The sequence below is a fragment of the Ixodes scapularis genome, unplaced genomic scaffold (assembly GCF_016920785.2).
Source record: "Ixodes scapularis isolate PalLabHiFi unplaced genomic scaffold, ASM1692078v2 PGA_scaffold9__187_contigs__length_104089568, whole genome shotgun sequence".
Lineage (NCBI taxonomy): Eukaryota > Metazoa > Arthropoda > Arachnida > Ixodida > Ixodidae > Ixodes > Ixodes scapularis.
The window spans coordinates 90,243,203-90,266,831 of record NW_024609884.1 but is presented as its reverse complement, the minus strand read 5'-3'; the positions used below and the strand labels follow the sequence as shown (position 1 = coordinate 90,266,831).

Here is a 23,629-nt window from a genome sequence, read left to right as displayed (position 1 = left end):
AGTCACTAAAATTGCCAGTTAAGGCACAAAAATTACACCGACACAATATATTCAAATTTCAAATTCAGATTCAAATTCTTTATTGATCCCTGAATCAGAGAAAGGAGGCAGAGTAAAAAGCAACTGACACGCTGCTCGACTAGCCTCTGCACCCCATAGCAGCCTGCAGGGAAGAACAAACATAAATGTGAAGACACTAGCATTTGACATATTCATTATAGCATGGAAACGACAACATCATCTATATTGCTAAAAAGAAGAATCTAAACAAAAGGGAGAGAGAAAATACACGAAAAAGTATGTCAAAAATAACAACACGCGCAAAACGCATAGAATCGTGTTATACTAAACTTTTATTTTTTTTTTTTTTTTACATGGTAGTAACCATTAGACAAAAAGTGAACATATTTGTTTGGCGGACATACTGAAGATATCGAGTTCATAAAAACGATTCAGACGATGGGGGAGGTACATTTTAAGATCTGATTCCCATAGTTTGTTCTTGAATGTGGCATTATCCATATCTCAGCATTACGAGTTGGATAATTTCCTCGTCTAAGTTCAAGTTGGGAAATTGATAGAAGCAGATTTTCGTTCTGTCTAAGAGACCTTTTGTAGGAAAGTGCAAGCTTATAACTATAGTAATTTGAAATTTGCACTACATTAAATTTATGAAATAATGGCTTGGTATGACTTTCGTATGCTGCATGACATAAACCTCGAATTGCTTTTTTTTTAAGATTATGTATTATTTTAATATTTGTAGCAGTCGTGTTACCCCATACTGAAAAGCAATAGTTGTAGTATGTGTAAAAAAGGGACTTGTATATAAGTAGCATAACAGAGGTGAGAATCATATTTCGGTATTTATATATAACCCCAACATATTGTACAATATCAGCTCATTTAGTAACAACCTTGTCAATATTCATTAAAAGAAATCGTTTTACGCCGGGAAAAACGAAATACCAACATTTAGATCTGGTGACAATGTACTTTTGCCGAATCTTTGCTGAATCTTGAAAAAGGTTCGGCAAAAGTTCGCCTTCGCAGAATCCCTAGATTCGGCGCCGAATTTTCGATTCGGCAAACTTTCGGCCCATCACTAGTTTTAGCTCACAGATGTGCTCCCGTGGCCTAATGGATAAGGCGTTGGTCTCCGGAACCAAAGATTGTGGGTTCAAGTCCCACCGGGGGCGTCTTGCTCATTGTTTTGTTTCTTTAGTATTTTACTTCTCAGCGCAGACAGCCTACTACATCAGATGTGCTAACTAAGTTTGAACGTGTTTTCCGTTTATCATGCCGTGGTAAAAACAAAAATGTACTTGTCCCAATATTCCTCAAGTTGACTAAGCTCTGATTCATGTACGAAGTCATACATCATAATTCGATGTATCACTCGGAAGTCAAATATTTTCTTTTCCTCGGAAACTGTCACAAAATAGTATTTTAAGGCGTGGTACCCTAGCCGCAACAGTGATACCGGCGGTGGCTGTGTTCGCGCTACACTTGTATTTCTGCGTGAGCCGAGCATTTCGTGTTTATTGCAGTCGAATTGACCATTAATATTCATTGTCCAGTGTAGCAAATGATAATCTTTTCTGAAAGCATAGTCGACAATAAACACAAACAAAAGGGGCAAGAAGTTTTGATATCTTCATAAGTGTGTTTTTTTTTTTTTCGTATGTGCGTTTTAGTTTTTTTTTTTTTTTTTTTAGCTGTGCCGAATTTTTAAATAAAGGGGGCAAAATATTTATGAATGCGGCTTTCACTGCGTGTTTATATGGCTCGGCAGATATTAGATGGGAATATAATCATCACTATTATCAAGTTAATTACTCAAATTCGTTGATTAGCTTACTGTAATTAGAATATATCTTTATATTACAAAGTTGGAGGCGGTCGTATGCCAAGACTGCTCCATTTCCTAGAATTCGCGTACCAGCACGTGTTCCGCGATACTCGTCCCCAAATTTTGCACTTTTATCCGGCTAATGTAGCAAAGTTCGGCAATAGTGCCCAACGCGGGTTTGCCGGATTGAGTGGATAAAAAGTCGATTAAGTATATAACTTGGGGGCACTATTTTGATGATTTTAGTCAACTTTTTTTACTTCAGTGAGCAATGGGGAAAATTTACGAATATTGTATCCCACTGTGTATATAATTTTGTCCCATCAAGAAACGTGAGAGCGAAGAGGGTCCATCCTTGGATTACGAGGGAAATCCTACACTTAAAACGAAAAGTAAAACGCGGAAGGAAAAGCCATGTGAAAACTTCCACGAAGATAGCCGATTTAGGGCGAAAGCTAAAGAATCTTATCACACAAGCTAGAGAAAGCTATTGTGGTAACGCACTCTCACGGTTCTTGAAGGAATCCCCACAAAGAGTTTGGCGCTCTTTTCATCACTTAAGGAGTAGACGTCGCAAGTTACAGTTAATAATGAAGTCATTTCTTGTCCCCTTCGAATTGCAGCTGAATTCAACAAATACTTTCAGTCCGTTTTAACTGCGTCACGCGACCCATTGGAAGACCCCGCCTATGTTTCTATCAGTCAGAAATGCCGGATCTTGTTCTGTCGGAGTGTGATATCTTTAACTTGCTTTTGAACAGAAACAATAAAAAGGTATCTGGCCCAGACGATATTCCGAATGCGTTTCTAAGACGATATGCAGAGTGGGTGTCCCGGTATTTATTTGTAATTTTTCAAGCTTCTCATCGGCAGAGCAAATTACCGGCAGATTGGCTATGTGAGAAAGTTGTGCCAACTCACAAGTCTGAAAACAAGATGGCAACTGAAAATTATCGTCCGATATCTTTAACAGCGACATGTTGTAAACTCGTAGAACATATTATGTCGAAATATAATATTCACTACTCGGAAGAAAATAACCCACTGTATAAACATCAGCACGGGTTTAGGCAGGGTCTATCAACGGTAACGCAGCTAGTTGAATGTGCGTATGAGTTTGCGTCTGTATTAATAAACGTGGCCAAGTTGATGTGATATGCATGGATTTTTCAAAGGCCTTTGACCGTGTTCCGCGTGACAAAATGCTTGAAAAGCTACGTAAAGTAGGAGTTAATCGGAGTTTGTTGATATGGATACGTTCATATTTAAGTGACCAAACGCAGTATGTCAGTTATAACATTGTATGATCTCCCCCATTGGCAGTTTATTCAGGAGCACCTCAAGGTTCGGTTTTAGGACCGCTCTAATTTTTAGTTTCTATTGATGACTTAGCTTCGAATCTGCATGTTAAACTTTTCGCGGATGACTGTAGGCTCTTTTCTAAAATTACTGCAGTTCGCGATCAAGAGTTACTAAATGCGTCTTTGGGGGTAACCATTTCATGGGGCATGGCTATTAATTTTAACATGACGGTGTTTTGTAGTATTACCAACAAAGAAAAAGTGTTATATTTTCGTTATACTATAGAGAGCTCAGAAACTTTACAAAAGTAGATGAATTTAAGTATCTAGTTGTGATTTTTAGTAATACATTACACTCGAATAGTCACGAGGATTATATAAGTGCAAGGGCGTATCACAAACTAGCGTTTCTTAGAAGGCACCTGAGACATAAAAATTTAAGATGTGAGATTAACTGCATGTAAAGCATATGTGTGTCCGATATTGGAATACGCAAGTTGCGTATTCCCCCCTACAGGAAAAAACAGGTCACACAAATAGAAAGAATTGAGAACCTTGCCCTACGATTTATTTATTTATTTCAGCATATAGGCGTACGTCGTCTGTTACTGCAATGAGAGCTGTGGCGCAGCTGGATATAGCCTGGAGAACAGAGGAAAAATTTGTAGATTGAATCATCCAAAATGGGAAAGGGCCTTACGAAAGTTGATTCCAAAAAAATATTTGTTGCTTTCGACAGCCCGTTCCCAAAGAACAAGCAACACCAAAGCAATTGCACCGTATCAATAAAAGAATGATGTGCTCAAATATTCATTTTTTTGCAGAACAATTATTGATTGGAACGCTCTGCCAGAAGAACTTCTCAGTTGTTGCAGCCCTGAGCTGTTTGGGGTCCAATTAACTGATTTTTTAAAGAAATTAAGTACTGCATGTAAAACGTATGCGCAGGCACTTTGAATTGCCTGCGTTCGCGTTACCCGCACAGATTGCGTGAGTGTGTATTTATTATGTATTTCTATATTGCCTCTCCTGCGTAGACCGAAAGGTGCGCATATTGTAAATAAATAAAATAAATATCTCAAAACACGCACTGTTACGTAAATTCTACAAAATGAAAGAGTCTTCGCATACGGCCGCCTCAAATTTGTAATATAAACATATATCCTAATTAGAGTAATTAAAAAAATGATTTAACGAATTTTATCCGACTAGTCCAATAATAGAATGGTTATATTCCCGCCTAATGTCCGCCGAGCCAAGTAAACACGTAGTGAAAACCGCATTCATTTTACTCGCCCTCCCCCCTTTACCTAACAATTTGGTGCAGCTAAACAAACCTTGTATAGGTTTCTGAACCTGTAACACAACCAAGTCGTGTTCTGGTTATATTAATAAGCACATATAGGAAGCCTGCTGTACGGTGTAAACGTCTTTTTTTTTTTTAATTAGTGTGCAGATAGTTTGTAATATTTATTTTGGAAATGCATTTTTTGCAAATTAAGTGTGTTGTAACTCACTTCAGCATTGCACCTCTGCAACGAAAATTAGGGCATACCAGACCATAGTAAATGAAAATAAAATATAAAAACGCATCGCCAGCCATTTGTCGTAAACACCAGATTTGTTAGTTACATTTTTTTTATATTTGCAAACCTCGTAATATATATATATGTATATATATATTATACAACATTTAAGCAGCTGGTCTCAATTTATTTTAAATCGACGCTTTGCGAAACTAGGTTTATTCTCATAGAACCGGTTTCTCTGTATTTGGGTTTGAATTTGCCTAAAGTAATTTGAAAATATTAATAAAATTTTAAAGCTCGGCTTGAACGTGAAAAGGTATTTTCAAAGTATATTTACTTTGAAAGAAATTTTGATATGAGAGGTACTCTAAGTCTTATTAAAATTACTCTCAAGTATATTGATTTTTTTAAATCAGCGTAGTAGTTATAAATATAAAAAAAAAGATTTAAGCTTGCGGAATAAATCTTTCTCGTTCCAGTTATTCAACGAAACACTACTATTTAATACAGCTGCGGGATATTTCCATATATGGAGTAGGTTAGATGATGCCCTCACGCCACACATAAGAAACCCCAAATCCAGCTATTCACAACACCTCTCGAAGACGTAGAGGTTTGTTATACTCATCTCTATTGAACTAGGCCGAATCGCAGACCGAAGCTTGTCTATCTGGGATCGAGTGGCACCACAGGCAGCCATCGCTTGACACCAGCGAATGCATTGAACTCTATGGAGTAAACGGGAAAAACAGCAATTTTCTGCTTTGGCAGGTTATCGTAGTTTCCGAGAATGGGGCTTAATCTCTTGTGCTCAAATATCAAAACCGAGAGAACAGAAATATCTTGTATAATTAAATATTTTGTGGTCAAGGGTCGAGGGGTTGCGATTTCATTTGGGCACAATCTGCAATGCGGTTCAGCGACACCAGAGTCACCGCGAGAGCCAGCGTCGAGTCTTTCGGGTTCTCGAAGTCACCAGAAAGCAGAAATCGGCAGAAAAGAGCGCTCTGCTCTAAGAAGCACGCAGTACAATACACTGAATGTGTCACCAATGTCGTATACAAGATACCGTTAAGCTGTGGGAAAGTTTACATCAGGCAAACTGGCCGCTGTTTAAATGATATGGGGCAGGGGAAGATATTCTTTTTGTGCTCAACAACGCGGGGGTACATCTTGCTGGCCACCGCAGGCGATGCGTTGACGTACGCATCTTTGGGCTGCAACAAAGTTAAAAAAAAGAGCAAAATATAAAACCGAGAGAGAGATTATAGAGGCGTTTCACATCGAAAGGAAAGATAACAATTGCGTTAGCATGTCTTCTCTTTTTCTGCTCCAAAAAGAAGTAACGTTTCTAGATAGTTGCCTGTGGAGAGTGGTGATTGGTTGTATTCCAGGTGTGGCAAAGGATTTTGTGTATAAAAAGTGAGGATGTTTCTCTAAAATCAGGTGTGAGTTAGGGCCCGTCCTGTTGTCTTTGTGCCTTTATTGTCCTTGTTTTTGTTTCCGCTTTTTAACCTTTTAAACCAGAAAGCTTAGCAAACAAGTAAAAAGCTTTTTTTTTTAACGGGAAATTTGACCACTTTTTGAAAACTGTTATTAGTATGGCACTTGTACGGGTTTCAAGAGAAGCTTAATTGAGGGCACATTTCATGACGGCAAGTTACTTTTTTCTTGTATATTAGTGACCGGCCATTTCACGCCGGAAAGTTGTGAGAGCAGCACTCACCCGCTCCATCTGCAAATATCAAATCCTTTGCGAAAAAATGTTAACGTGCACGCGAGCTGTTGCGTATTAATCATGATGTGTAAACCCTGAGACTGGGATATAATTAGAAGGTAAATTAGAATGGACAGGATAAAGGTGACCGACTTGAAGATAAATTAGAAGGGACCGAAGAGGAGGCGACGGACGCTGTCTGTCACCTTTCTTCTGTCCCTTCTAATTTATATTCTACTGTCCCTTCTAATTTATCTTCAAATTCCATCAATGTTTCAGCGTTTACACATCATGACAAATCCTCGGTTTCTGGGTAATATTTGGATTGTTGTTTTTCTCTATACTTTAATGTCTTTGCATGTTAAAGAGAGTAATGCCTGATATTACTCTTGATTTTGTGGCCAAAGGGCAAGAAGCGCAAGTGGGCACATTCGCACCATTTCAGACACCTGCGCCTAGTGCTTTTGGTGCAAGGTTTTGCTTCAAACTTCAGTTAGGGCTTCTGTAAAAAAACTAAAATTCGGAGCGTGTCATTCATTTGATGAATGCACTATTTATTTTGTAACAAGAGCACGCGAAGCCGGCAAAGCTGTTAGAGCTCAGACCCATTCAATTTTTTTTTTTTTTAATTTGCTTCGAACACTTTACAGCAACCAGTTAGGTTACAAAACACCTGATATAGTGGTAGCAACACATCATGAAATATTCGCAGTCAAGTAATGTGTACCAGCTTCAGTATCACAACTTTTTCGTGCTTAGACTTGCATGCATCGCCTGACGTCAAGCAGTGGCCGCCGGGTGGTTCCACCGCCGGCCTGCCGATATGTGCTTCAGTGAGTGGCGGTGCCACTCTTGTTACAATGGTGCCAATTCCGGTCGTTTCACTCTCTCTGCTGAGCTGGCGTTCGTGCAGAGCCAACACCTCCTAGAAAGAAGGCCGTAGCGCTCCGAGTGGTTACGTCACAATGTCGCGTGGCCAGCTTTCTGGGACATGCCGCCCTAGTTCCTGACTTTCACGCCACGTGGCGTATCAACCTTGAACGGACTCTGAAACGCCGGTGCGTCGGTCCACCGCTATCTTAACCTCCTCTCTTATAGCTCGTTCCCCCTCACACCCTTTCATCTTTTTACCCAGCGACCGCATTTTGGAAGAAAACGCTTCATCACGCGTCACAGGCGTAAAAGCCTATCGGTCGGAGAAAAGCGAGGTTTGGGGGGAAGTGTTACCTACTATTGTAGAGTCAGTGCTGTATTCACCTCAGCTGGTACTATACGCGAACCCACACTAGATTATTCTAGCGAAGAAGTGTCGGACGCTCGACCACGTGACAACGCGCCCACCAATCGCGGCACGAGGGCGCGTTGTCTCGTGGTACTTTTATAATTCGCGTGCGTTCTTTTTAGGCCGGAAAAAAATAAGCAAGCAAAGCCTACCTAGGGACCCTAAGCCTACCATGCTTCAAACACCTCAGTCGTGTGTCTCAAGGCCGTCCACAAGTTGCAAATATATTTCGTATCGCCTTATGCGCGAGCGAAGTCAAAGCTAGAAGTGCGAGCCCAGCGCTCTGAGTGTTCCTGTTTCGCACGTGTGCCTGTGGATTGCAAGCATTATTCAGGGCAGCCTGCTTGTACTTGTACCTTTGGCTTCGCTCGCAGATAACGTGAAACGAAGTATAGATGTTTTTCGAAATTATCCAAGCCCAAGGAGCATGCTATAACGTAATTTGACGCGACGTGCACCTGTGCGTTCTGACGTGCACACACTGATGGACGCGCGGGCAACGTGCCATTTGCTTAAAACTTTTGGTTTCAAAATTACCGCTCCAGACGGCAGCATGCAGAGCGCGTGTACCTACAAACACAACATGCTTCTTGATGATTGGGTAATTTTTCGAAATGTCTGTTAACTCCTTTACCTTTCTATCAATATTAGAAAAGTAGCTTACTTGTGTTCAGCATCACGGTTGATGTTATATTGCTGAACCCATTTGATATGTTCTCCCGCTGTGACGACGAACTTGAGAGTAGAAGTCCGTCCTAGACGCATGATTGAAATCAGTGCTTCTGGCAAGATGCTCACAAAAAATATCCATCGTCAACTGCAAACTAAGAATTCACTTTATTGCCCCTTTAATCTGTGTTTGCGCTGGCTGTAAGTAACACTATTCAAAATGGTTTTTATGAAAATTCGCCAATTCTATTTGTTTTACTAGTGGAACTTCCACGCACATGATCTAAAACACCATTTTGAATATATTGGGAAATTGGACGAAGAGGGTTGTCAAGACGCACAGAACATCGTGGAATGGATGTCGAGAGTGTCAAACTGCCCTTTATATGATGTATAAGCATGTCGATGTACAGTGTAAAATTTGAATAGTTCAGTGGAAAAACTGAACGCCTGGCGGTCCGATTTGTAATGAGGGTCTACCATGCCGAACAAGGCTACGAATCGTTATTCGCACCTCAGACCAGGTACTATCGGGGAAAAATGAAATGCGAACAGAGGAGTGCGTGGCTCGCGGTACAGGCTGCGCCGCCTGGAAGTGAGCCTAGGAGCGAGGGTGCGTGGCCTACTCCGACGTGTTCACGCCCCTCCCTCTGCGCTTCCCAAGCTTCAGCAGTGCTCCTCTTAGTGCGCTGAAAGCTATCACCGCTATCTTTGCTGGCTCAGCGCGTGCGGTGCAAAGAAGCTCGCCGCACTCGCCGAGCAGGCAAAGATAGCGGTGACAGCTTTCAGCGCACTGAGAGGCGCACTGCCGAAGCTGGGGGAGCGCCAATCGAAGGGCGTGAAAACATCGAAGTAGGCCACGCACCCTCGCCCCTAGGTTCACTTCCAGGCGGCGCAGCCTGTACCGCGAGCCACGCACTCCTCTGTTCGCATTTCATTTTTCCCCGATAGTACAAGACTGACACGCCGCTCTAGAAAGCCCAGCACAGCGTAAGAAGACTAGTTCACAAACACACGCCCCGTTGGGGCCTGGGACCTTGCTAGTTTGCAGATAACTCATTCCACCAAAACACAAAACTAATCTTTATCTTTTTATTTTTAAAGCATGTAGAATGTCGCATTCTGCTTAAGGTTGCACGGCAATGACGCAAAAAAGAGAAACTTGGAGGACGCTTAAGCTTCGCCTTTAAGAGTGGAACGCGATTGCGTTATCGGGCCCCGTTCGCATCGCCTTCTCATTCGCTTCTCATGCTCTTGAGTCACACAACGACCTTGTTCTTATGACACAACCCTCTTCGTTCCCAAGCCGTGCACGCTGCCTTACGTGGCGTAGTGGGTAGCGTGCTGGCGCGCAACCGAAAGGACGTGGGTTCAAATCCCGCCTAAAATTCTTCAAATTTTTCTTCGTAGAAAATGAATTACTTCGTAAAGTGAAATCATTTGAGACATGCGGCGATCTTTAATTCGCATTACATGTAACCTTTTAACCACTTTCATTCCACGCGTGACGTCACTTTTCACGTGAGCGTTGTGGGTTGTTTGAAATTTCCGCGCGAGGTCATGTAGCTGTGACGTCATCACCCTGTCGACCAATCCCGGGCTTTCGCGTCACGCCACCGACGTCAGCTTTTCTGCGACACGAGCTCATTAACGCTATCGCGTTAAAACACACTGGGAGCTGATTCTATTCACATGAAGACGCGCCGAAAGACGACAAGGCATTATTCCGCGGCAAGGAAGTGTTCTTTTAAGCCGTCGCAGCCCTTTTGCAATAAAGCAAAACAAACTGAGTAAGGGCATACATTTATCATATCCCCGCACGGTGGTGCCAGGTATCAGTTTGTTCACTCCGCTGGTTGCGTGATAGGAAAACAACACCCAGTCGTCAGTTGATTGTGAGCGCGCATAAATGTCTATGACATTTTACCTACACTCGGGTTCACCCCTAGGCTGACAATGCGATGTAAACTACATGTTCATCGGACGAATCAATCGACTGCCTGTTATCGCTTCACCCAGAGTGTGATCACGTGTGGCAAGAACGACAGGTGACTGGTCCAGCAAGTACGTAGCTTCCACCACACTGTCAGCTTAGGAGTGTTGGCGAGGAAAAACCAATAAATGTGCCTTGAAACATCAGGGCCGGCTTGCTCGAACCAGCGTCTGAGATGAGACCGTTTGAAGGAAAGAAAGCCTGCCAAACATGGGGCGCGTGAGCATTTGAGACGCGACTTCACGCGCCACTCCGCTCATGCGCTAGCTTTGGCAGTGCTTTCTTTGAGACAGTCTCATCTCAGACAATGGTTCGAGCTAGGGTGCCTTAGTTCGAGCAAGCCGGCCCTGTTTTAAGGAACCTTATTCTTTTGTGTTTACATGCGAAACCAACGCAGAGCATCTATACTTCGTTTCACCTTCAGTCCGAGCGCAGCGGACGCTACGAGCCATCCCAGCCAATCCAGCGCCGGGAGAGTATCACGTGACCTTGTGGTTGGGCGGAGCGACACGCGGAGCTCGAGATCACGCGATACTCCCACGGCGCTGGATTGGCTGGGACGGCGCGTAGCATCCACTGCGCTCGGACTGAAGGTGAAACTAAGTATAGCACACCCCAGCGAAGGATTGATGATTTATTCAGAAAACCTAGGGGTATTTTGACGTGCAACCAAAATGTCGTGGAGACAAGATCGAACAGCCACGCTGCTTCATGCGTGGGGGCAACAAACAAAAATTGCTTGTTTATTATTGGTCCGAGAAGCCGAAGGCGATTATTCACGATGCGCGAAGCGTAGGAAATAAATTTGTGTCCAAGTTCTTGCGTGACCAAAATAGGGGTTGGAGCGACGAGCTCGAGCCCACACAGTGGAATGTGGTTTTCATTTTTCTATTGTGTGTACCGCAACCATTGTTCTTATCCTGCGTAAAATTGAAAAGGACAATCGTGGTGACGCAACAGTCGCCATGGAAAACGAGGGACGTCTCTACAAGCAAGCCGATCTCCACGAACCAAGGCAAAGACCAGAGAAAGGAGCGCCAATACAGTAGCGAGGATCACATAAAGAAGCTTCATCAAGTCAAAGATGACACTGACGTCCCTTAAACCGACGCGGACACAAACGAGCCTGAACGTGCATCCCTTGAGAGTCGGGACCATCCTACCCGCGGCCAAACGAGGAGAGGAGAAACACACAAGGCGAGCATCTCGAAGACGGCAAAGCGGCTGGCCATATTACAGGTGGCCAGGGAAGCCACAAACAGTCACCAGCGACCCAAATCAGTCATGTGCACCGATTCGCCAGAAGCCTTCAGAAAATGCACACTTTTCTATTGGCAGGGCGGCGTCACACTTCAAATTCGAAGCTTCGTGAAATAACCGAGTCGTCATAGACTGGATCTCGCGTGACGAAGGCAATCCGGGAAACAGAAGGTTGAACAACACCGCGATTGCGCAGCAGTACGGATGTACCCACTCACTCGCGGTTCCTCGAACCGCGAGAAGATAGGCCCGGCATAGCCCGGTCTCAGACGAGGCATAGAGAGATGATCTGTTAGCTTGCAAACTCAGGCTAATCTCCCTCCTCCCACCAGATTCTTACCCAATTTCACCGGGCTAGAGCCGGTGGGAACAGGTGATTCTCAGGCGGCATCAGACCAAGACGGCTATCACCCATAATCACTCTTTTGTGGCAGACAAGGTTTTGCAGACCTACGGACCCAGACGACCTATGAATCGCCCCCAACATTGAACACTGTAGGGCCCTGGCGATATGTTCGCACTTCGTAAGGGACTGGGCCGGGGTCTCGCGATATCGCGAAGCGTGGCATAAGCTCTCCCGAAGAGGAAACGAGGCCCACATCATACGAAGGATGGACCCTCCCGAATATGAGAAACTCTCATAGAAAACACATAGTGGAATCTATTAGTTTCTCCGTCTATGAGGGCTGGCGAAGCATATGTGGCTACCTTTTTCCCTTCCCCTTCCTTCCCTTTCACCCCAGATGGCGTTAACCAAGAAAAGATGACATGAATCGTTTTCTGAGAAGCGATACGTACATATTGTACTACTACTACTACAGGGAAACAGTAAATGCATTTTGTACTACGACTTATCTCAAAACAAACACAGATGGAAAACAAACTCGAGAAAGCGCCCCATCTAAATCGTTCTCCTTTCCATTATATCTTATGTATCCCATCCGGCGTTCTATGTTACATGCACGACTGTATTCATTCTTGCTTAATCTGTGCCTGGATTACTGCCAGCATGAAAGTATATTTAAAAATTCTATGTCTGTCTTTTTAGGTGTTGCTACTCCGCAAATTTTAATATTGTACCACAAATACTGGAACCGCGTGCGACAACACAACGTAAAAGAATATACATATTTATGTTAATACGTTGAGCAAACATATATAACCTCGAAAAACATATCTCGAAAAAAGAGCGCATGCCTAACCAATCTTTATTTGACATGTAACTACTGGAAGTAGCTATTTTTTTGGAATAGAAGATCAATACAGAGTTGTAAATTAGGCTTTTATTCATTAAAATTCAAGATATTTCACTATATAAATATCAAAGCAGTAGTAAAGTAGCTACGCTGTAATCGCGAGCAATATAATGAAACTAAGCGAGTAACATTCTAGACAAAACCCCGAGACTGTGGAAAAAACGAGGGGCGATACAAACACAGCGAGTACGTGGGTTTAAAGGCGCCTATCGTGTCTAAACAGAAAAAACTCACAGCCGCAATAACACTATGTCTATGCGAACGGCATTCCAGCGGCTGATCTATTTTTTTCAGCCAGCTCTCCACCCGGATTCCCTATTATGACTCAGTCAACGACAATTTCGACGCTAATTGGGGAGGCATTAATCAAAATGCTAGTTAAATAGTTAAACCGATGGAGGTTGTCTCTATTGTGGAGTGTATTGACCGCGAATGCGCCAGCGTAATTTATGGATTAGGCATTTTCTCAAACATGACACAAAGAAAAAAAAAACGTCGGAATTGTCAATTTCTGTCAATGGGAATACAAACTGCTCGAACTCTTCGTTCTAAGGAAAGTAATATTTTTAGCATAGCTCATGGGCACAAACTGGTTATGCCATCATACCGCTTCATAAAAATTCACTGAAGTCCGGATCCTGTCCCGCGACCTTGTCTCCGAACGCACAAGCATTGAAGACCCGATTGTATTAGCCGCGATCGCTCCAGCCTTTTGTGCCGGAAAGCTGCCAGCGTAATCTAAACTCATCGTCGATAACAACGCCGACTCAGCAAAGATTGGTCAAGAGGGAAGCGATAAGAAATTAACGGCCATTAAAAATATCGCGCATGCGCTATCAGTTCCATAATTCAGCTCGCGCAATACAGCCAAAGTTGCAGCCGTCGTAAGCGAATCAGAAGATCGAACATCGTCTGCTTTTTGCTCATGTGAGCGGACACCGCCAACGCGGATTCAAGCGCCGCAGAGTGATAGTGCAGAGTGCCGTTTGATTTCCTGGTTGGCATACGAGGCTGTAGCTTTGGCGTCACTGCACGGTTTTAGTGATACAGAGTATACACCTTTCCATCGCTTATCACCCGGGCGAAAAATGCCGAGTCACTGGGCTGTGGACGCAGGCGCAGCGTACGATATTTCGCAAAGGGAGCTATTGCGCGTGCTCAGAAGGCGTTCCACAGCCCAGCAAAGAAAAATGGCAGCTCGCAGACGGCGTTTATTGGAAAGGTCTATAGATAGCGCGTCGAGCAAACACCACCTAGGCTCTAATCAAAGCCTGTTAACTGTGCCCTCTTTGTTAATGGAAGTCACCACACTCCGACGTTATCAACTTAGCGACTGAGCCCGACCCTGACGTCCGCGCAGTGACTGAGCACGAGTCCCAACCTAGCCATGCACAACGCTGAGCACTCCTGTTCAATCTGTGCGTTAGCCCGGTTGTAGTATGATGGTGTCAAAATTTAAATGTGCAAGCCCTGGCGTTTCCATGCGCGTAGCATCCATTAAGGCTGCGGTCCCACCGCGGCCATCTTGAAAGGCAAGAGAACAGTTTTTAATTTATTAAAAGCAACGTATAAACAATGAATCAAAAGTTGCTACGCAAACACCTTTCCACTGTTCTTGGGCATTTGAGGAAGCAATGTAATAGTCATAGCTAGATTATTTAATTAGATAATTAGCGACAAATTATTGCTACGGAGTTCAAAGTTTCCTCCTCTAATATTAACGTTAGGAGGGCGATAATTTTACATCGCTACATAAAGCGCGACGACGAGTATTGGAAGTCGGGAGGGATACAGGACAGCAGGAGAAAACGACAGCGTTCAGCTATGGAACTGCCGACTGTAAGCCCGGTTGTTGATATTGAGTCCATGAGTGCAGGAGAACTGCGGAGAGAATTGCGATCTCTCGGAGTAACAACCAGAGTAAAATGTGCAAAAAAACTACGCACCATGTTGGCCAGCTCCGCTAAAGATTAATACGGCAACTTTGCTCTGTCTTATGGATTCTTGAGTTAAGGCTCCAGAGCACTAAACACCCCAAGATTCTGAAGTACAGTTATTTTTATGTACTGTTTACAGTTACGTAGACCGTGCGTCTCATATCTTGGCTATGTGTGTTTACCGCAGAATACGGCGTAAGTTACAGTCGGCCGCAAAATTTTGCGGGACATGGGAGCGCCAGCCAAACTGCATTGCCGCGCCGTCTCGTGGCCCGCTGCCTGGTGTCAAGACCCGCGCATTGCGCATGCGCGGTCTTTCATACTAGGAGGCTTGTCCTGTTCCCTGGCTTCCGTCCGACGCGCTCCCGATTACTGCGACCGGCGCAAGGTGCCGCTTCGTAACCGCTATGCATAGAGTTCCTGTATATGCTACCGACGGTAGCATTCCAGCGAAATGTTATCTGGGCTTCTAGACTCGTCATGCACAAAGTTGGGGCCGAAGTTGACGGAGCGCACCGATGGGCTCATCACGACGATGACTTGGCGCTTTTTGCGCCGACGTCCAATAGACGCGCTCCGCGAACTTTGGGCTCATACTTTGTGTTTGACGAGTTTAGGGCCCTTAGAAAGTGCACCGCGACGCGAAGAGGGTTCAAGCGAGCTTGGCTGCCCGTCGCGCCGGCTGAAGCAGACTCGCTGCACAGCGGTTGCGAAGCGGCATCTTGCGCCGGTCGCAGTAATCGGGAGCGCGTCGGACGGAAGCCAGTGAACAGGACAATCCTCCTAGTATGAAAGGCCACGCATGCGCAATGCGCTGGTCTTGACACCAGGCAGCAGGCCACGAGACGGCGCGGCAAGGCAGTTTGGCTGGCGCTCCCATGTCCCGCAAAATTTTGCGGCCGACTGTACGTCAGCTTTGACCTTCGCATATGATGATTTACTGATATCTGATCCAACATTTGCAATTGTTCACGTCAGCAATTTAGTGCCATGCTACTATGCAGAGAGTAGTATGCACGCGGCTTGAAAACCTCTTTTGTCAAGGTAGTAAATATGTGAATATATTAAACTTCAAGCTTTTAGTGAGTCTATCTTTGAAATTAATTCTTTGAACGCGTCGAAACTTTGAACTTACGTTTGTTTGTCAAAACCCTATTCATTAATTTGTCAATTTGTATATTTGATGTACAGTTAGGTATTGTGGTAGGTAATTAATCAGTGTAATCACAAACTGCGGTACATCGACGGCCTCTAATAAAGATGAAATATTTTGAAATTTGTTTGTCTTGCATATATTTGATACGGGGCGGTTGTTTGTGTCACTTATTATTCTTGCAACCAGGTCGCATGCGTGATTACATGCATCCTTAACTTTAAACACACTGAAGTTTTTTTAACACCGAGTGTGGTTTAGGGCTGGTTCACAGGAAAAATCTAACGCTAGAATGTAATGGAAAATTGTAACGCAGGGTTGTAACGTTTGACCGTTACACAGCTCAGAGTCAAATAAAAATACATGAATAATAATAAATTGAATATAAATATTGGTTGTTGGAGTCCCACCCCAACGGGATTCAAACCCAGGATCAAGATATCGCTAGCCAAGCACTTTACTAACTGAGCTATTGGCACAGCCATCGGCGGACACTGCGCCAGACGTTTCAATAGATGGACGATGTAGGACGTCACGTGTATAGGGTCTATTCACGTGCTGAGTCATCGCCCACAAACATGGCCACCAAACGATAAAGCTAGCAGTGAGCTTTGAAAAAAATAATAACGGCAAAGCAAACCCGCCAATCGGGTAACCGCTTTAGCCTTCGGCGGCCATGCTTGTGTGTAGTGACTGGACATTAAAGGACAGTCTGACGTCATATAAATACGCTCTATACGTTAAACTGTTGAATCAAGCCACATGTCGCCTGATATCACGTTATCACCATATTGCCGCGAAGGACAAACGATGAGGCGGCGAAGGTCACGTTTAAACTGAAAGTTTAATGGGGCGAACTTGTGCCAACCAAAACGAAAGCAATAACGGGCGTCGGAACAGCAGTACGCGGTTACGCGGCGGCGAGTTGCGGCGTCAGAGCGAGCGAGAGCAAGACTGGCTCGACGAGGTCACGCGCGGCTCCTTATCAAGCGTGACAACGCCATCTCGAACATTCGGCGCGGAAGCTTGGAGCGTCGGGCGTGCGGGGTGGGAAGGAGTTGGAACTTTCCAGAACCAGGAAAGGGAACGAAATGATAGACGCTACGCCCGGAGAAAGAGTCTATTCACATGACGTCAGACCGCCTTTTAATGTCGAGTCACTACACACAAGCATGGCCGCCGAAGGCCATAGCGGTTTGCCGATAGGCGAGTTTGCTTTGCCTTCTTTTATTTTTCACCAAGCTCACGAATAAAAGTTCCGCTTTATCGCTCGGCGGCCATGTTTGTGGGTGATGACTCAGCAAGTGAATAGACCCTATAGACGCGAATCTTCTAGAACCGAGTAACTGAGCGCGCGGCAATATAAGGCAAAATCGACTGCAGTGCTCCGACCTTTCAGCCTATATAAAGAGCAGCTGGAGTCCAATACGTTGCACTGCAGGGGCTCCTAGGAGGCAGACGAATGCCGAATGTATGTGGAAGTAGAGCAGACGGAAGAAGCTTGAGAGGGAACAGCAGGAAGGCGGGCCTCCGCCAGTTCCAGCACCTCAAACCAACGCGGAACGTGTACGAACATGCCGAGAGCGAAAGAAAAAAATTGCAAAGTCTTGGTCATGCTGACAGAGCTGAACGGCATAAAATGCGCGCGCGCAAAGATTGGCAAAGATTGAAATTTTATTTGTATATGCAGTTGCAGAGAAACATCGGACCTCCCACAAGAGATAATAATACTACACTTTAAAAGCATAAAGTACCAAATAAAGCATAACATCCCACCACGCAATACTTAACGCCAACAACGCAAAGCATGACGTCCTACCACGTAAAGCTTACACAATAATGGACGTTTTGCAGAAATATTGGTTCGAGAGTACATGGCTAGAAGACGAGCGTCCCCTGGCCGCAGGCATGTCCACTGCGTCTTTTAATGTCGAGTCACTACACACAAGCATGACCGCTGAAGGCAAAAGCGGTTATCCGATTGGCGAGTTTGCTTTGCCTTCTTTTATTTTTTACAGAGCTCTCGAATAAAAGCGTTGCTTTATCGTGTGGCGGCCATGTTTGTGGGCGCTGACTCAGCAAGTGAATAGACTATTGTGTCGAGGTGACCCAGATCAAGCTCCCTCTAAACCACTTTTGTTTATCTTTACGATAATCTTTCGCCCTGAGGTAAATACAAAGAAGCCTTCGTCCCTCTCCTCTCGGCCAGCACGAAGAGAGAAAGGGCGACAGACCCATTTACTCTCGAACCCGTATTTCTGCAAAACGTCCATTAAAACATCATATGTCAATCTTCGCCAATCTTTGCGCACGAACATTCTGTGCCCTTCAGCTTTGTCACCATGACCAAGACTTCGCAATTTTTTCCACAGGTTCCCAGCTGAGCCGTACCTTGGCAAAACACTCAGCGGTTTGATCATTTCCATAAACGTAGGCAACTTCAGTGCCACGTACCTCAGCAACCAAGACGTATCTCGCAAAGTTCCCCGGGAATCATATTGAACAGTTACCAGGGTACATGTTTTAAGAATTTTCAGACGTCTGAGGCATTCTCTGTAGGTTCCCAGCGGAGGCGCACTTCGCCAAAAATACGCGGTTCACTGCTTCGGGGAGAGATCTTGTCAAAGGAGCCTACTTCAGTGCTACGTATCTCGGTAACCAAGACGTATCTCCCAAAGTTCCCAGGGAATCATATTGAACAGTTACCAGGGTACATGTTTTAAGAATTTTCAGACGTCTGAGGCGTTCTTTGTAGGTTCCCAGCGTAGGCGCACTTCGCCAAAAAATGCGCGGTTCACTGCTTCGGGGAGAGATCGTGTCAAAGGAGCCTACTTCAGCGCTACGTATCTCGGCAACCAAGACGTATCTCCCAAAGTTCCCAGGGAATCATATTGAACTGTTACCAGGGTACATGTTTTAAGAATTTTTAGACGTCTGAGGCGTTCTGTGTAGGTTCCCAGCGGAGGCGCACTTCGCCAAAAAATGCGCGGTTCACTGCTTCAGGGAGAGACCTTGTCAAAGGAGCCTACTTCAGCGCTACGTATCTCGGCAACCAAGACGTATCTCCCAAAGTTCCCAGGGAATCATATTGAACAGTTACCAGGGTACATGTTTTAAGAATGTTCAGACGTCTGAGGCGTTCTCTGTAGGTTCCCAGTGGAGGCGCACATCGCCAAAAAATGCGCGGTTCACTGCTTCGGGGAGAGATCTTGTCAAAGGAGCCTACTTCAGCGCTACGTATCTCGGCAAGCAAGACGTATCTCCCAAAGTTCCAAGGGAATCATATTGAACAGTTACCAGGGTACATGTTTTAAGAATTTTCAGACGTCTGAGGCGCTCTCTGTAGGTTCCCAGCGGAGGCGCACTTCGCCAACAAATGCCCGGTTCACTGCTTTGGGGCGAGATCTTGTCAAAGGAGCCTACTTCAGCGCTACGTATCTCGGCAACCAAGACGTATCTCGCAAAGTTCCTCGGGAATCATATTGAAGTTACCAGGGTGCATGTTTTAAGAACTTTCAAACGTCTGAGGTATTTTCTGTAGGTTCCGAGCAAAGGCGCACATCGCCAAAAAGTGCGCCTTTGCTGACGAGTGTAAAGTAGTCTTTCCCGTAGCACTTCTCTTCTTGTTGGAAAGATGCCTTTACGCGGCAGCTACAGGTGTAAGTAATTATCTCGCTGGGAACCTGGGATAATTAATATACATGAAAACGGCTTGAATATTTCGAAAGCATAAACCTTCTAGAATATATACCTGCGGGAACTTATTGAAATATTGAGGCGTTGCTTTATTAACTCACTGAACGTGAAAAATAAAGCGAGATTTCAATGGCAGTCTATGGGGGAAATCACTCTTATTTCCTGGGAACCTAGAGAAAGAGTGACGAAGTAGTGAAAATTTTCCTGAAGTTATCAATCACAATGATCTCAATAATTCCGGGGGAACTTTGCGTGATTTTATTCGGATCGCTAGATTCGACTGTTTTTCAGCGATATTGCACACCTACCAAGAGAGGGCGCAAGTAGATCGTGTCCCAGAATCTTGGGGTTGGAGAAGAAAGACCATGGCGCAATCTACGTGAAAAAATATCTGGTATCGGCGTGAAAAAAATGTTTCTTGTCGACTGGCGCAGTGGTGTTCCTGCGCGTTTATCCAACATTAATATACATTTTAAAAGCGCAGTCTTGTATAATTTATTATATATATATATATATATATAATATAAACGTAATATACAACGCGTTACCAAGGTTCAAAGTACCAAATTTATATTTATGATTATCACCGTTACCGCGAGACTACGTGCAGTCCCGCAGCTCACCGGACTTTCTGAATGAACCCGCCGGGTGCGAAATTTTCTTCCCTCATACGGGCTCCGATTCTGGTAAATTTGCGTTGTGTGTGAGCTGCTGACTGTCTGAAAAGGGACGTTTAGACATTTCAGAAGGGAAGGAAACCGAGAAAAAAAATCGAGTCATCGTCGCAGAGAGCGCACACGAAAGAGAGATGAACTTTCGTCGCCGCTGCTCTCGTGAGGGGTTCTTTTGAGACTTGTTTCCTTCTTCCCGTCGTTTATCTGTCGCCACCGCAGTCTCGGGTAGTTTTTTGTGTTCGCTTGATACTACGGCATTTACGTGGATTCGCGGAACAAGTACTGCTACGGTTTGAGTGACATGTGTGGCAACTAGCCAACGATGACACTGGTCGATTATCCATACACCTCTCTCTTGACAGAGAGAGACTTCTTGGATTTCGTGTTCAAATGTTTTCGTGCCGGATATTGTGGGACGTATGGATACGATCGACAAGTGAGCGACAAGTTATTTAAGGGCTTTCTTGATCATGTAAGACGTGAATAAAGTGCTGCAGTCATTTTTTTTTTTTTAATCTCATGATAGAATGAAATCTCGTTCTTCGTCGTTAGATGTGTGGTGTTGCGTCAACATTTATAAATATGCGTGGTAATATTCTAGTTTTTACTGGAAGGTGAATAACAAGTTTGTGTGATCATTGAAATCGCGTTGTTTGTGCTTATGTGTTCATTTATACTAACGTTATTTTATTGCTTTTACCGTGTTTATACTAGAATCTTAACTGTATTAAGGTAATACTATTAATGTACACAAAATAAGTTATATTTTGTTCTAAGGCAGCTCGAGCCCATAGGAAGAAGTAAATTAGTTGACTGTAAATATTAAGTTTAGTACCACTGCCACACGGAAAAGTTAATATATTTTCATTCAATGATATAGGATTTAATCAGCTCGCGGTCTTGAGTGATTATGCGAGCGTCGCAAGCTGATTTGTCTACCCCATAATGTAATTCGATCGAAATTGCAATAATTTTGCCATGTGGCCGGGGTATAATGCAAGAATTCAGTGACTGCACGCGATAACATCGCTTTCATGGTCGTAAGTGACACCGGTCCAGCCGTGTCCGCGTTGACTAAGTCTACCTGATTTTTTACTGTGATCTGTTTTGCTGTGTCCAATCACTGCGTGTGTCGCCATCTTTCCTAGGTATTTCTTCATAAAATATGCATTCCTAGAACAATAATTGCGTGACTCAATGTTTTTGCGACTTAAAACAATCATATTCTTCTATAGACGTATTATACGCATACCTTGTGCCATTTCGTACCGATTATTTAGCGGTGTAATGCTTTTCCCGTGTAATAAAATGTTTTCTAGACCCGATGCTATGTGCAGCTTTCATTTTAGCTAATAAGACGCGCGTGTGTGTCTAAAAGCGCGTTACGACGGTCGATCTACGCGCGTTGCCTTCGCTTCGACGCGCGCCCCCGATTGGCCTTCCTTCGCGACGTCACGAGAAGAGCGCTACGGCCTTAGTTTCTAGGAGGTGTTGGCAGAACACGGTGTAAGATACTCGTTAGGTGAGGACGCAGAGGACGACGACCGTTGCGACGCGATCGACCACATAAAAGTCCTGTTAGTGGGCGCCCAAGTTGCTTATGCCAACAGCGTCTCCGCCGACCAGACGGCGCTATTGAGGAAAAAAGGAACGAAAAAAAACAAAAAGTGTTTCGTTGTCATGGCACTCAGGCGCACGTGCTTTCCGCTGTGCGTCTGCTCTGACAACGATCGACGCTGGCTTGAGCCCCGCGCAGCCCCGCGCCAGAGTTATCTCCGCTTCAACGCGTTCACAACGAAACAAGAAACGGCCAATGACGAAGTTGTGCCTAAGCGATACCCGTAGCGCTAGTTCCAAGTTATACATACATGAGGCGGCACGCCCAGAAAACGACTTTAGAACAATAAAGAAGCCCGGAAACTCGGACCCGCGACAGGTTACCATTAGCCACTTATCAAAGAGTCCTCTGGTGGCGCTGCTCGCAACCAAGGAGAGGAGAAGATTTTACCTAGCAGGCTGCGTCGCGCGCAGTGTCCACGCTAGGGTTGCGGAGTTGCCACTCCGGAGTTAAAATGATTCCGGGATCAATCCGCGCGACCCCGGAATGGAATGGAAATGGAATGGCGGCAGTGCATGGGAGGAATTGAATGGGAATGGAATTACGAACCTTTTGGCCCGAATGGAGAGGGAATGGCCTCGGTTCTTATGCGGGATGCGTCGATCTTCGGCTAGGTCCTACGGCCTGCGGGCACAACTTTAGCGCACGGGGCTTATGTTCCTTCGAGGATAAAAGTGGCGCCCCCAGCGAAGCAACCCAAACTGAGAACCTGTAGACGAATAACATGTCGTGCGTATGGTTCGATTTTCGTTTCCGCGAGAGCCAGATCTAATTTGCCTCTCGCGGAGCGAGCTAAGATGGCGTTCGTAGACGGTTCGTTTGGTAACTCAAGCGAAGAACACGGTTTATCTGCTACTAAGCACCATTCGCAGACGAGAATAAGACAAGAAAACGCCGTGCGACGTCTGGTAACAGTATATGACCTTGAAGTCAGCACTCGAACACATGAGCAGCCGTTCGAAAAAGGGTCAAGGAAGACAAAGTAATGGGAAAGCGTCAGGGCTTCCCGTAACTCCTCTGCACAGCTCTTGGTGTACGTGGAGTCAGTTCGCTCACCAAACGGCGTTCAAGGATGAACCCTAGAGTTTCTGAGTAGATCAGTTTTATTTGATAGCACTAATGCTGAAGATCGACAAGGGACAACTAGCGTAGCGCTGGTGGCATTTTCCTTCGTAACGTCCCACTTTACCCGCTTCGTAGTAGGCCTTCAGGGTTGTCCCGTTGTAGCCGGACTCGGGGATCCTGTGAACAAAAGCACGGGGATTAGTTTGCTTTTACGTCCTTGGGGTCACCTGACAGTGTTGGCGGTAACGCGTTACAAGTAACGGCGTTACTGGTATCACGTTACTTTTTCCCTGTAACGTAGTAACGTACTCGCTACATTAAAAAAAGTAGCGGGTAACGTGCTTACGTTCCTTATTTGTAGTAACGGGTAACGCAGTTATGTTTTTCGTTACATTTTCCCAAAACCTGGAAAAAGTATGGTTACATTGTTTTCGGGTTTTTATAGTTTAACCTTAAGCCCAGACGTAGCCGACGCTATAGACCTTTCCAGAAATCGCCTCCTGCGCGCTGCCATCTTTGTGTGCTAGGCTGTGGAATGCCTTCCAAGCATGCGCTGTTGATCTGCTGGGTGACTCAGCATTTTTTGCCCGGTCGCTTCGTTCGAGACTGCCGCTGGAAAGGTCTATA

At 44.8% G+C, this 23,629-nt stretch overlaps 1 non-coding gene across 1 annotated transcript; it reads left to right on the top strand.

The window, feature by feature from the left end:
• Positions 1 to 1,126: 1,126 nt before the first annotated feature.
• Trnar-ccg lies at positions 1,127 to 1,199 on the top strand. Its single transcript has one exon. It is a non-coding gene; the product is annotated as a tRNA-Arg (tRNA).
• The last annotated feature ends 22,430 nt before the right edge of the window (positions 1,200 to 23,629 follow it).